Genomic DNA, 12,698 nt, shown 5'->3' with positions numbered 1-12,698 from the left:
AAGGTTGTGACTAAGTCTTGAACTAAAGTGAGACCTAGCAAAGCTTGCAGGGTGGTGGGATAGCATTTTGATTGATGGCAATGTAGCAAATGATTGTTAAAAATGTATTTGTTGGTAGAAAATATTGTGTATGGGGTAGTGAAATTCATGGAAGGTCAAAAATCCCTTAAAGAGTTTACTTCTTGATTTCTTATTAGATGGTTTTGTTTTTCCCTTACTCTTTTGAACAATCTTAAAAATATTCACCAAAACACATATTAACAACTTTGGGATGATTGCTGATATAATCTACGGAATACAGAATATACTTTAGTATTTATTTTAGCATTTTTATTTGTTCTCACAACAAAAATTATAGAATGTAAAGTAAAGATATTTTTGTTAATAATTTTATCAGGTTTATGAATCAATTTTATGGAGTTGCTGCATATGGAAATAATTTATGAAAGGCAATTAATTTGTGATCAGCACTCATAAAAAAGAAATCAGTACAACCCATATATTTCTATCAATAGCACAAAACAGTACCCAGAAAATTTGCCTTTACTAGTGATGACAAACCTTTTAGAGCTTTCAGTGATAACAAACAGCCCACTGTGGCTCACATGCCATAAGTTCACCACTGCTGGTCTATACTGATTAACAATGCCTTTTTGGAATGCTACTTACAATAATAAGAATAACTGATTAATTCATAGTCATTGTTGGGCAAACATTTCATTTTTGTTAATAAGGTTGGCATTTTAGGCTATGTGACCAATGAAGTTTGTGAAGTCCTTGCCTAGAAGGTTTTCCTTCAAAGTTCAATGTAGGGGATAAAGGAACTATGGATTTTAAAGCTCTAAGTCAGACTTTCTGCAATTTTTAATATTCAGTTGTCATTGTTCATGATTTGTTTTGTTCCTTTGCATCAGCATATTTTTATAGAGGCAGCATTTGTAGAAAACACACATAGGAGTTTGACAAAGTCAGCTGCTAAGATGTATTTCATAGTTCTTATATTTTTAATTTAAAAATGAATTCAATTTCCACTTCTAAGAAAGTAAGTGGTGGTGATTTCATCAGGTTCTCATCGAGAAAGTTGATGGTTAAAAATAATTGCATGTACCTCAGGAACTGATAAATATTGATCATGTTTCAAATAACCTGAGTGAACTATGTATCTTTGTGGGGCAGTTTACTGATCATTTACTGTCATGAAAGTATGGTATTTGAAAAGTAAATCTCTATAGTTTTGCTTTCTCTCTTTTTTTAATAATTTTGTTTTCTACCTGACCCTTCTCATAGTTTCCTATGAATTTGTATGACCACAAATAGTATTATATTTTTAAGCATTAGTTTGCATGTAGTGTCATTTAAAATGTCACATGAAAAGATTTAGATGCAGTTCTGTTTTCAGGGGGCTTAAAAGACAGAGAAAATATACAAATTGAGTAACTCGAGTATTGAGAATGGGAGTAAGACCTTTGATTTGGGTTACATTTCAGTTGGGTAGTTGGCTGACATGGATATACAGGAGAGATGGAGGGACATTGCTACCTGTCTTCTTGCAGCCTGTAAATAAGATTTCTGGAAGTGGGAGAAAGTATCTTGAAAGGCTGGAGAGAGCTCTTTCTGAGTTTACAGATAGGATTAACATTTGGCTTCACAAACACCAAAACAAGCACATGCCCATAGGAATGAAAGGAATAACGAGGCAATTACACACACCCAGGTGATGAAAGGGCTAGTCCAAGTGCAGCTTAGAGCAAGAAAGCACCTGGGCCTGGAGGAACAAAGCCCAGGAGAATCTTGGTATCATCAGTCATGTGTGTAAACAAACTTAAGTATTCTCCTTATTTTAGACTGCAAGAGTGAACCTATAGCGGTGAGCATTAAGGAAGTAAATGTTGAGACGATACCAGAGTTTCCATAGCCACCATGCTTTTGTTGACCTCTGGTTCCATTTTACTAAAGTGAATGCGGGGCATTACTTCACTGCCCTGCACTCCACGAAGAACAGGGTAACGAAATATGCTATCAAATGTGTTGTGTAATTTGTATAGCGTAACCTGAGCAACTGTGTAGAACCAAAGCATGTGGTTTATTTTACTTATTTTCTTTTAAAAATATTTTAACATTTAGAAAATATCTTTAAAGTGCAGAGATGTGTATAATAAACTTGTTAATACCCATCATCCAGCACTAAAATTTTAATATTTTTCCTTTTGTTTCATATTTATAAGAAATTTAAATGAAATAGAATATTACAGATGAATCAATTTTTGAGGCCTTACTCTGCACTATTTTCCTTGCTAACTTCATCAAAGGTAACCATGATCATGAATATTATTTCTATTTTTCTAGGCCATATATTGATTTTAACACAATTTATCATATAGTTGATGATTTAAAATTTTTTGTGAACATGATCATACCATATCATTCTGGAATGTGTATTTCTTCTTTCAACCTTGTGTTTTGAGATATACCGTTTTTAACACGTAGAGATCTAGTTCACTCTTTTTAGTTGCTAGTTAGTGTCCCATAGTAGAAATAGTAGACTCATTCCATAGTAGAAATAGCCATTCTTGGGTCAGGGATTTAGCTCAGTGGCACTGTGCCTGCCTCACAAGCTCAAGGTCCTGAGTTCAATCCCCAGTACCCCGCCCCACAAAAGAAAGAAATATCCAAATTTCCATTTTTATAGTGGCTGATATTTCAGTTTGCAGTTTCATTTTAGCCTGCAGAGCAGCAGCAGCCTCCCTGCACATGTCTGCCGGTGCCTGTGTTCAGGACTTTCTCAACGTACAGGTAACACCTAGGAGAGGAATTACTGTATTGTAGGATTTGCATATTTTCAGTTTTATAAGATTTCTCTCAACTTTATGAGATATTACATCTTCACTTTTTGAACTATCCCAATCTGATAGACATGAAAATTTCCTCATTAATTTTTAAATTTATACTCCATGATTACGTGTGAGGTTGAAAATCTTTTCATGTTTAGTGGGCAGTTTTCTTTCTTTCTAAAGTGCTTATTCATACTTGTTACATAATTTTTGACTTCTTTCTTTATAAATATCTAGAAATTCCTTATAAATTCTGGATACCATTATTTTATCAGTTATGTGGATTACAAATACTTTCTTCCATTGGTCATTTGCTTTTTAATCTTAGCTATAGTGTATAGTTTCATAGAAATTTAAAATTATCAAATAGTCAATGTTACTAAACTCTTCTTTTTTTAATTCATTAAGTTTATTGGTACATTTTAGGTATACAATACAATGACATTCATCATTGGGAATTTGTACCTTTTTTGCATGATATATCTGGGTTCTTATTTTTTTCCCCACTTCCCTGACCTCCCTTCAACTCTCATCCCTCCCTATTTACAAAGATTTTGTTTCCATTTTTTTCTTTTCTCATATTTATCTCTTTCCCTTATTTCCTTTCCCCAACCCATCCCACTTTCCCTTCCCCTTTGGACCTTTTCTTCCTATTATCTATTCTACATTTTGATCCTTATTTACACTTTCTGTTTCTCACACCAGAGAAACTATTCAGTATTTACACGTGTGTTCTATTTATTTCACTTAAGAGTATGACCTCAATGTGCATCCATTTAGCTATAAATGTCTCTAGTTTCTCATTTACTATTGTTGAGTAGTACTCCATTTTATAAAAAAACACACACTTTCTATATCCAGTCTCCAACTGATGGGCGATTGGGGTTTCCAAGTTTTAGCTATTACAGACTGTGCTGCTAAAAGCATGGGTGCGCATATGCACATATATCACTGTGTTATGATGCTTTTCTTTTGGGAAGATACCCACCAGGGGAATAGCTGGGTCAAATAGGATCTCTAATCCTAGTTTTTTGAAGTATCTCCATATTGATTTCCACAGTGATCGCACCAGTCTACACTCCCACCAACAGTGGAGAAGGGTTCCTTTTTCCCTATAACCTCATCAGCATTTGTTATTGATTGATTTCTTCATAACAACCATTCTTTCTGGAGTGAAGTGGAATCTCAGTGTTGTTTTAATTTGCATCTCTTGAATGATTAGTGATGTTGAATATTTTTTCATATGTTTATTTGCTATTTCTACTTCTTTGTCTGAGAAATGTCTGTTCATTTCAGATGCCCCTTTTTTGATTGGGTCTTTAAATTTGGGAGGTCTGGTTTTTGTAAGTTCTTTATACATTTCAGATAGTAGACCTTTGTCTGAGGAACAGCTGATAAAACTTTTTTCCCACATTGTGGGTTGTCTCTTCACTCTGTTGATGGTTTCTCTTGCTGTAAAGAAGCTTTTTAATGAATGCCAGTTGTTGTTTCTTTGTGGTAGTTCACTTGTGACTGAGGTTTTATTCATGAAATCTTTTCCTACACCAATGTCTTCAAGAGTTCTACCTAACCTCTCTTCCAGTTGATTTGGGGTTTCTGTTTTAATGTTTAGATCTTTGATCCATTTTTATTTTAGTTTAGTGCATGGTGAGAGATATGGGTCTAGTTTTAATCTTTGGCAAGTTGAAACCCAGTTTTTCCAGCACCATTTATTAAAGAGGATATCTTTCCTCCAGTGAGGGTGTTTGGTTCCTTTGTGGAAGATGAGGTGGCTGAGTGTGTCTGCAGTTGTTTCTGCATCTTCTAATCTGTTCCACTGGTCCTCAAGTCTGTTTCTTTGCCAGTACCATGCTATTTTTTATCACAGTAGCATTGTAGTATAGTTTCAAGTTGGGGATTGTGATGCCCCCTGCCATGTCTCTGTTGCCTAGAATTGCTTTTGCTATTCTAGGTCTCTTCTTCCGAATGAATTTTTGGATTGTTTTCTCAAGGTCTGTGAAGTATGCTGATGGGATTTCAGTTGGGATTGCATTGAATGTATATAGCACTTTTGGAAGTATGACCATTTTCGCTATATTGGTTCTTCCTACCCAGGAGCAAAAGATGTCTTTCCATTTTCTGATATCCTCTTCCATTTCTTTTTTCAGAGTGCTGTAGTTTTCAGAGTAGAGGCCATTGATTTCTTTAATTAGGTTGATTCCTAGGTATTTCTCTTTTTTTTGGATGCTGTTGTGAAGGGAGTCGTTTCTCCAGTTCTCTTTTCAGTGAGTCTGCTGTTCGTGTACAGGAAGGCTATTAATTTTTTATTGACCTTGTATCCAGCTACTCTACTGAATTTGGTTATTAAGTCTGGAAGACTTTTGGTGGAGTTCTTGGGGTCTTCTATATAGAGTATCATGTCATCTGCAAATAATGACAATTTAACTTCTTCATTTCCTGTCTTTATTCCTTTTATTTCTTTCTCTTGTCTAATTGTTGTGGCTAATGTTTTCAGAACTACATTGAACAAAAGTGGTGATAGTGGACATCCTTGTCTTATTTCTGATTTTAGTGTAAAGAATTTTAGTTTTTGACCATTTAGTATGATAGTGGCTGTTGGTTTTTCTTAGATGGCTTTTATCAGGTTGAGATAAAAACCATCTATTCTGATTTTCTGTAGGGATTTTGTCATGAATGCATGTTGGATTTTTTCAAATGCTTTTTCTGCATCTATTGCAATGAATGATCATATGGTTTTTGTCCTTGGCTCTCTTAATATAGTGTATTACATTTATTGATTTCTGTATGTTGAACCATCCCTGCATCCATGGGATGAATCCCACTTGGTTAGTGTGTATGTTGTTCTTGATGATCTTCTGCATTCTGTTTGCCAGTATCTTATTGAGGATTTTTACATCTATGTTCATTAGTGAGACTGGCCTGTAGTTCTCTTTTTCTGTTGGATCTTTCTCTGCTTTGGGGCTCAAGGTGATGCTTGCTTCCAGGAATGAATTTGGAAGTATTGTTTCCCTCTCAACTTCATAGGAGACTTTAAGCAGTAGTAGCAATAGTTCTCTAAATATCCTGTGTAATTCAGCTGTGAAGCCGTCAGGGCTTTTCTTAGTTGGTAAGTTTTTAATTACATTTTCAATTTCATTAATTGATACTGAGTTGTTTAGAATTTTTAGGTCTTCTTCATTCAATTTTGGTAATTCATATGTATCTAGGAATCTGTCCATTTCTTCTCTGTTTTCCACCTTATTGGTGTATAGGTTGTTAAAGTAGGTATTGATGATACCCTGGATTTCTGGAGTCTTGTTTAGGTGTCTTGTTATTTCAACTGATGCAGTCTGTTGTGCCTTTATTCCTGTAACTCTTTGCTCTCCCAGTGGGCTTCAATTCTCAACAAGCCTCAGAGAGGCCTTCTCTCTGCTGCTCACCAGTGCAGCAATTCCTGGGTTCAGAATGATGGCCTTCTGTATCCCTGAGCTGGTCTGTTTTCCAGGCAGGGTTCTTGATGGGGCCTGTACACAGTTAAGGATGGTATCTGGGCGGGCCTCTGGCTAGGGCCTGTGTGCCTGTGAAGCTGTTTTCTATGCGGACCTTTGACTGGGGCCTATGTACCCAAGCTACTGGTGTCTGCATAGGGCCCTTGCTGGGGCCTACACACACTTACCGACGGTATCTGTGTAGGTCTCTACCAAACTCTTCTTTATGAACTGTGATCTGGTAGCAAAAGCATTTTTGCAGACAATTTTTGTGTTTGCCTCTGCTGATGCCATATGCGTATTGCTGTTTAGACTTGGGACATTATGTTGTAAGCCTAGCATGAATCTGAGTGTTCATGCACAGCACTAGGCTGGCATTCTACACTTGACTCCTTTGCTCCCTGGTTCCCCATGAAGAAAGGAAGCTTCCTTGTCACTTTTCTGGGGAGTGATCATACTATACTAGTTCCTATTTTATGTCTGGATCAGTCCTATGTCATTTGGCTCTTTGTAATTAGCTTGGCTTCAGCTCCTCTCCTTGCTCTGACTTTGAGTTCCATCTTTGTTTTCAGAACTGGGGCATTGTGCTTGTGTGTGTGTGTGTGTGTGTGTGTGTGTGTGTGTGTGTATGTAGTTGTTGTAGTATATTTTCTAGTATTTCTATATGTTTGAGGTAGGAAAGGAGATATCTATGATAATTCAGACAGTGACTGGAAGATATAGATATAAAAATATAATATTTAATATATATGTATATATATATCATCATCATCTCTTTAAATATGTTGGAGGCAAACTTTGTTCCCCAGAGTTTAATAGCAGCTTGGTAGATAATCTTATTCAGGTAATTCTCCTTGACTTGAGACATGTTGCTTTGCTAACTGGTGCTGGTTTTTTATTTCCTCCACCTACTACTTCACCTGCTTGGCTTTCTCTATTCAAAAGGAAGCAACAGAGGGGATATATGCCAGGTGTAAAACCCCACCAAAGAATTTTTAAATAAAATATAATCTTTCCCTAATCTTTCTTTCCAGAAATTTGTCTTTTATGGTTCATTTGTTAGAATACTATTTTAGTTTGTATCTGGTGCTAAAGTTTATCCTTGTAGGTGCCCACTTCCTTAGATTGCTGTTTCTCTATGATTTAAAAGTCTTCCTAAATATAATAGTCACATTTTCATAGTTTTGCTGAAGACCCAAGGAGACTTTTTGTTTTGTTTTGTTTTGTTTGGTACTGGGGATCAAACTTGGGACCTTGCACTTGCAAGGCAGGCGGCAGAACCACTGAGCTAAATCCCCGGCCTGGAAAGTTTTGATTCATAATTTGTTAGGTGATATTGGTAATTTTCACAAGCATTTCTCTGCTTTTGAAATTAGTGTGATGATAAAGTCAAAAGATGATGACTTTCCATGAATGATCCCTAGAAGCTATTGTAACAAATAAAATTGCTATGTTAGTGCACTTAAAAGTGCCTGATATGTGATATTGGTTCCTGCATCACCCTTTCAATAGATATCATAGACATCAGTCTTTAGGTGGCATGAATTATATAAAAATTGCTCTGAATCATAGAGTTTTAGCTTTCATTGCTGTATGATGCCTAGTCTAGAGTCCATGAAATCTAAGGCAAATGTATCCATTAGGAGTCACTAGAGGAACAGATTTAATAAAAAAAATTAAAATTAAAAATCATATATATATATATATATAATATTTAAAGGATTTTTGCTGGGTGTGATAGTGTATGCCTGTATTCCCAGCACTTGGGAGGCTGAAGCAGGAGGATTTCTGTGAGTTTGAAGACAGCGTGGGCTACATAGTCAGTTGAGTTCAAGGCCAGCTTGAACTACATAGGGAGCTCCTGTCTCAAAAAAGCCATCATCATCATCATCATCATCATCATCATCATCATCATCAACAACAACAAATTAAATATAAAAAAGGATTTACAAGATAGGCTTACAGTGGTTTCCTGCAGAGTAGGGGTAAAAGAAAGCAAAAGTCTGTTTGCATGCTGGAGAGCTGGAGGATCCAGTGAAAAGAAGTCTTATTACTTCCACCACTGAGTTAAACCTAACCATCTAGTCTCAAGAAGAGAGACTGCCCAGACCTCCCTGTAAGGGAACAGGCTACTGAGTACAACATGGTGAAGGGGAAAGTGCTTCCTGAATACAGATGGCATTTTATGAGAGACATTAAGCTGAGCTGAACATGTTCAGTCACTTCTCCTAAATTTGTCAAAGTGAGGGGCAGTGACTCTGAACCCTCCCGGGGAGGGGATGTTCTCAGCTATGTAAGTAGTGGGAAATGAGCGTTCCCTCTAATCAGAGTATATGCTAGTTTTGATAGCACTTGATATGTCCATTGCTCTGAAATGATATTTCACTGAAGGCACAAAAGAGGGAGAGCAGTCCAAAGACAGGTTTTTTTTTAGATTATACATTGGCCTTGCTACTATAACTAATGATACGTTAACAATCTCATTGAGAAGGGAGCCAAGAAGTGTTTAGATACAATGATCTAGGATCTGATCTAAAGGGATCTACTTACAGAATACAGATGGAAAAAGAAATAAACACACTATAAACTACAGAGGAAATGTGAAAAGCTAAGTACTCAAGGAGTCCACTGCAAGTGGGGAATGGCTCAGGGTGGTCTTGAGATATGGGCTTTTTCCCTTACTCAGACCTGTGCTGGGTTTCAGCCCTGTCACTTGCTAATTGTGTGGCCTTAGGGGAGGATTACTTCATGTTTCAATATTTCAGCATATCTGTTTAATTTTGAAACATTAAATAAGAAAATGGATGGGAAACAGTTAACACATGCTTGGCACCTATAAAGATCTTTTAAAATGTTATAATAACTGCTGATATTATTGTTGCCCCAGTGGAATGATAGGGCAGAAAGTAGTTTGAAAAATATCATGAGAATCAAACAGGTAGCAATGAGATAATAATAATTAAAGGCAGTAGTATTAAGGGTTGGTTCAGAAACTACTCTTATGAGCACAGTTCTTTTTATTTTTGCCTAGTTACTCTTACCTGGTAGAAGAATATCCTGAAAGTGACAGAACTTGATCAGCATTAGTGATGGTGTAATTCTTTGAATGTTCTAGTAAGATAAAATTGTCTGATCACAATATAGAGCATACAGAGATAGTTAGCTGTAGTTTTTTAACTTTAAACCAAAGGGTAGTTGACTTACTAGTACATCCTATGGTTCTAGGTGGGAATTTATTGTGAACATACAGCAATTGTAGGTGGCAATTTATTGTAAACATACATTTTTCATTATTTTCATGACTTGCTAACTTTATTGTAAACTATATACATAAGACTTGCACTGTGTATTTTATTTTGAAATCTCAAGGTCACCTTTTACAAAAGGTTGTGGCTCAGTACATCAAATCTACATTTTCATTCAGCATTGGCACTGATGCCCTCTGACACATAGTGCTGGTGGCATTTACTTTCTTCTCACCCCCTTCTTTATAGAGAAGAGTGGTAAAAGCTCCATGGATTGACAATAAGAGTGTGTATGATTCCAAAGGGTTCACTAAAGGCCCAAATCTGATGATCATTCATTCATTTATTTCTTTAGTAAGTATGTACCAAGGGGACTTAAAGTGATGTATATTATATCCCAGTCATTCATTTTCCACACCTCATGGAATTGTAAGAGATCACTCATTGAAACAGAATTTGTTCTTCTTCTGGTATCTTTTATTTTTATTTTTTTGGTGCTGGGGATCGAACTCAGATCCTTCCGCTTGCGCAGCAGGCAGCGAAACCACTGAGCCAAATCCCCGGCCCTTCTGGTATCTTTTTAAAGGGATATGTTTATCTGCTCTGCCATGAAGATAAATATGCAATTCTTAGGTCACTAGAAGCTTTTATTAATTATATATAGAAAGATTTTTTTAAATTTCAAACTTTATAAATACAAAAATGAGTTACTAGAGAAAGCTCAAAATTACAAATAAACCAGATAGTTTGTAATTAATTAGAGCATGACTACTCAAAACAAATTAAGTATATATGTACATTTATACAAAATATATACTATATATATAATAGGTATACAAAACATGCATAGCCACATATATCTATATATTAATACCATGCATATCTATATATATCTATATAAATATATTTATATCTATATAGTTATATCTATATATAAGTTAATATTAAAGTTATATTCTAATTAAATGTGTATGTATGTATACATATCCATATCTAGACTAGATATCTATTCTATCTAGATATCCACATTCACTACCCAGTTTATAATTTATTTCTCTTCCCAGTTCTGTTTAGATTAGAATATGACCTTAGGATTAATGTCCTGACCTTTTCAGGACATGTTGACAAACCCTTAGGGGTAGTTGGGACAGACCTTTGTCTTCATCAGTGCTTAGATCTCCCCTTTTCTTATTTCCTGGTCCTCGGTCATCAAACAATACTTTAGGCATGTGTCCTCACCTGGCTTATGCAGGCCTGATTGCTTCCTAGTGTGAAGCCCTTATACTAATAGATGTTATTAGTTTTGCCACAGTTAATCAAAATTCAGATCTTGTAGGATAGACTTTCTGCCCTGAATGACTTCAGTAGGGCTCATCAACTCTCTTTCTATTAATTTTCCTCTTTTCATCTAGGACTTTCATTGCTATTGTGGGTGCTTGTGCACCGCAGGAACTTCAGGATATGGAACTGTCATCTGCAATTTCCTTCAAATACTGGTGACTGATTGCTTTTCATCTCCATTGAATGCTCTGCTGCTGAGGAGGGAGGGCGCTATGGATTGCTGGGCTTTAGGTAGTGGACAAAAGAACCTTTGGAAATCAGAGTGCTGCCTGGAGAATGCAGCTCTTCAGAGGATGGTACCTCCTGGTCCTCTCCCAGATCCTCACTTTCTTCCAGATCTTTTTTCCCTGTGATGCTCCTCCCCAACCTATGTAACATAGAGACTGCTTCTTCACTGGTATCCCAGTTATTCAAATGACTTAAAATGTAAATATCATCAGTGTGTATATCACTGGGACCAGCTGAAATGTGAACACGAACAGAAATATGATGGCATTACTTGGTAATACAGTATCATTCAGGTGATTTAAAATTGGCTTACAAACTTTTAAAAAATATTTTCATAAAACCAAGAATATGGCATACATGAGCTCCCACAGATTTGTTGGACCCTGAAAATATATCTTTTTTTTTTTTTGGTACTGGGGATCGAACTTGGGTCCTTGTGCTTGCGAAGCAGGCAGCAAAACCACTGAGCTAAATCCCCGGCCCCTGAAAATATATCTTTAATCTCCTTTCAATACCAGCTTGACCTCCACTATAACACCCACCCTCCTACATCTCTCACTGCAAGCATCCTCTGTGCCCAGGAGGTACCTGGCACTACAGCTACAGCTGGGTCCCAACGGGGTGGAGGACCAACCCTTTGACCTACTTTCTACCCTTCTTATCGTTCTCTCAATCACTAACCCTGACAAATGTGATCTTGCAAAATTTGAAGGTTTTTCTTTTAGGAATTAGTTTTTTATTTTGGGATTTGATGAAATGCCTCCAAATATCAGAATTAAGAAAAACTAATGGACAAATTAGCATGATAAAAAGGAAAAGATAATATATATTCTGTGTAGAGAGAACTCAAAAATAAATTGAGGATTCTGAAGATTTTATTTTCTGAAGATTTAATATCAGTCTTCTAAAATAATATTTTATCAGTAAAGAAGTTAATGTAGAATAGGAGGTTTAATCATGCCTCCTGAACAGAATCATCTAATTTAAAATGCCCATAATGTTTTTTTGTTTTGTTGTTTAAATGTAGAAATGAGGGCTGGGGATATAGCTCAGTGATAGAGTGCTTGGCTAGCATGTTTGAGGTCCTGGATTTTATCCACAATACACACACACACACACACACACACACACACAAGTCAGAATGAACATTAAAATAAGTTTGTTATATCAGCTGATTCTGACCTGCTAACATGGGACTGACTGTAGAGTCAACTCTCAATATGAACCAGTGGGCAAAAGGGAAAGTAGGATGATAACCAAAGACAAAATATATTGATAAATGTAGGAAATCATTGTTAAAAATCATTGTTAAAAATAATATACCTGTGTAGAAAGAATGTAAAGTCATTGTTAAATTTCTTTTGATAGTGGTTTAATTTTTGTATGATTTTTATTATATTCTGTACACTTGTTTATATTTTTCAAACTACAATGGGCATAAAACATTTTACAATTACAGAATTAAGTTTTTAAAAAAAAATCTGATCAAGAAAGTCAACATTTAGGAGATGCACTTTGTAGACATACCTATTTGCTCCTCAAATGGTAATCCAAGGAGCGCACTTTTCTGGCCTGAACTATCTTTA

General features: G+C 36.0%; 1 protein-coding gene across 6 annotated transcripts in view; it reads left to right on the top strand.

Annotated features, from left to right (window-relative positions):
• Positions 1-12,698, top strand: part of Ccdc148 (coiled-coil domain containing 148) — a 392,699-nt gene that overhangs the window by 216,996 nt on the left and 163,005 nt on the right. The gene's annotated exons all lie outside the window — the stretch shown is intronic.

Source organism: Heterocephalus glaber, unplaced genomic scaffold, assembly GCF_053883595.1.
Source record: "Heterocephalus glaber isolate CG9 unplaced genomic scaffold, H.glaber_assembly_v1.0 deba00000347, whole genome shotgun sequence".
Classification (NCBI taxonomy): Eukaryota; Metazoa; Chordata; class Mammalia; order Rodentia; family Bathyergidae; genus Heterocephalus; species Heterocephalus glaber.
Note: the sequence above shows the minus strand (reverse complement) of the source record. Positions and strands in the feature narration are given on the sequence as shown.